The sequence below is a fragment of the Emys orbicularis genome, chromosome 2 (genome assembly GCF_028017835.1).
Source record: "Emys orbicularis isolate rEmyOrb1 chromosome 2, rEmyOrb1.hap1, whole genome shotgun sequence".
Taxonomy (NCBI): domain Eukaryota; kingdom Metazoa; phylum Chordata; order Testudines; family Emydidae; genus Emys; species Emys orbicularis.
The window spans coordinates 74,412,176-74,414,584 of record NC_088684.1 but is presented as its reverse complement, the minus strand read 5'-3'; the positions used below and the strand labels follow the sequence as shown (position 1 = coordinate 74,414,584).

At 37.0% G+C, this 2,409-nt stretch overlaps 1 non-coding gene across 1 annotated transcript; it reads right to left on the bottom strand.

Annotated features, from left to right (window-relative positions):
• Nucleotides 1-1,962: 1,962 nt before the first annotated feature.
• On the bottom strand, nucleotides 1,963-2,035 carry TRNAA-AGC (transfer RNA alanine (anticodon AGC)). The gene has a single exon. It is a non-coding gene; the product is annotated as a tRNA-Ala (tRNA).
• Between the last annotated feature and the right edge of the window lie 374 nt (nucleotides 2,036-2,409).

Genomic DNA, 2,409 nt, shown 5'->3' with positions numbered 1-2,409 from the left:
CCATTTAGCACTAGCAAGGACTCTCAGCTAGCTGTTCAGCCTACTCAGGAAGTACAATTCTTTCAAAGAGTAGAATGTTTGTGTCACCTCTGAGAGGCTGTGTCATCAATCTGACCAACCTTGATCTTCACCTGCTCTCATCCTTTTGTGTGTTCAATTAGTTTTTCCACATTGAAACTGAAGTGTTCTGTTGTTTAAAAGCAAGCACATCTGATTACTCTCATTGCAGGCTATATTTTGCCCCTAGGAATCTTCACAGCATTGCTTTAACTTGTCTCTTGAGCACTGAGGTTTACCAACATGCATCTTATTCTCAGAATAAAACACAATGTAACAGCTACTGTCACTGGGTTAATATTCTTTGATCAATAGCAGCAAAATCTGCAACCACTCTGTGTCAGTTTCCCCAGCCACTAATATCACAAGACCACAGGAGGTTCTCTCTTTTTGGTAATTAACAAGTCAATTACATTGGTGGCACAAGAAAAGTTTCTTCCATTTGTGAAAAATCATGCCAGTTTCAAAGACATTCTATATATTTAAGATAGAGAATACTACGAGCACACAGTTAATGTATTTGCTAACTGATAGGTCTCAACATGTAATTGTAAATGAGATATCATTGAGCAGGTATGTTTCCAGTGGGATCCTGCAGGGATCAATTCCTGGACCTACACTATTTAAAAATTTTATCAATGACCTGGAAGAAAATAAAATCATCACTGAAAGTTTACAGATGAGACAAAAACTGGGGGAGTGTTTAATAATGAAGAGGACAGGTCAGTGGATTGTGAGCATAATGGACTGATTGGTAAATTGGGCACAAACAAACAATATGCATTTTAATACAGCTAAATGTAAATATAGGAACAAAGAATGTAGGCCATACTTACAGGATGAGAGAGACTATCCTGGGAAGCAGAGACTCTGAAAAGGATTAGAGACTGTGGTGGATAATCAGATGAACATGAGGTCTCAGTACTAGATATGAAAATGCTCACATTCCATGACAACTGAACACATAGTTTATAGAAGAGTAAAATAATGTTAGATAATGCTAATCTGTTCCACCTCATAGTTAGCTGTAACATTCAGTACCTTTCCCAGATCTGAAGAACAGGTCTATGTAAGCTCAAAAGCTTGTCTCTTTCACCAAAAGATGGCACAGTAAGAGATTACCTCACTCATTCTGCCTCTTTAATATAATGTTAAAGGTGTTTTTATGGACACCAATTTCTCTTGGAATTGCCACACGCCTCTTGGTCACCTTGCTTTTCCATGCTATAAGAACAGACACATGACATAACCCTCTGCCCTAACCATATTTGCAAATGGGATGTCCTGATTAAAAAATCATCCCTGACATAGCTTTTACAAAAAATTATATTTATACCTACTATAACTCAACCTATTATGTCTCAACTCAGCTGAATTGCCTTATCCTTTATATTGTGAACATTCTTTCAATACTTATGAAAGGAAATAATTTGTGCTGTCAAAATTATATTTATCTTCAATAAAGAGTTAAAAATATAATTCAAGCATATTGTGCACATCCCTTTATTAAAATGTGGATTCATTTAATATGTACATTTATTTTGACCCCTTACAAAAATGTTAAGAGCAGGATGCACCTAGAATTTAAAAAGAAAATAAGGACAAGTGATTAGAGGGGTGAAATATCAAAGACAAAAATCACAAGCAACAAGTGGCAACTCTTGCAGTCCTTTTGTTTAATTTTTTTCAGCTGTCAAGAATTACCTCTCTCTTCTGTGCATGCAGCTGTGATAATCTTCAAGAAAACAGATCACACACCGACCTTCCCACAAAACAAAACGCCCCCAAAAATCGCTTTCTAAAATTAGAAAGCCTCAAGGAATAACTTAAAATATGCATATCCTTCACAATTGAAAAAACGGGTCACTTGGAAATAAATGTTCTCTAATTAAAAAAAAAACCTTCTGGAGAATGCGGGCATCGATCCCGCTACCTCTCGCATGCTAAGCGAGCGCTCTACCATTTGAGCTAATTCCCCTTACAGAGAAAAAGATTCAGCTATGTGTGAGTCACTGTTTTCTAGCTCCTCCTTGCCCAAATGACTCAGGGGAAATGACACTGTAATCTTCTCAGGCACCATAAAGCCTGAAGGAACATTCTGCTTTGCAGCCAAGAGTAAGAATACGGAGCTCAAATTGTTAGCGGATTATTAGTGAGACTAAATCCCATAGTCTTTACAAGAGACTGCAGAAATTGTTTATTTTAGGACAATTCCTCAGATCTTTACAAGCAAGCAAAAACAAACTGATTTGGATTTTATTAAGACGAGTTTTGCTGGAGTAAAATAGGAGTCAAGAGCTCAGCGTTTGACTGGTTACAAATTAGCCAAGTGAGCTGTAACTGGATCACACA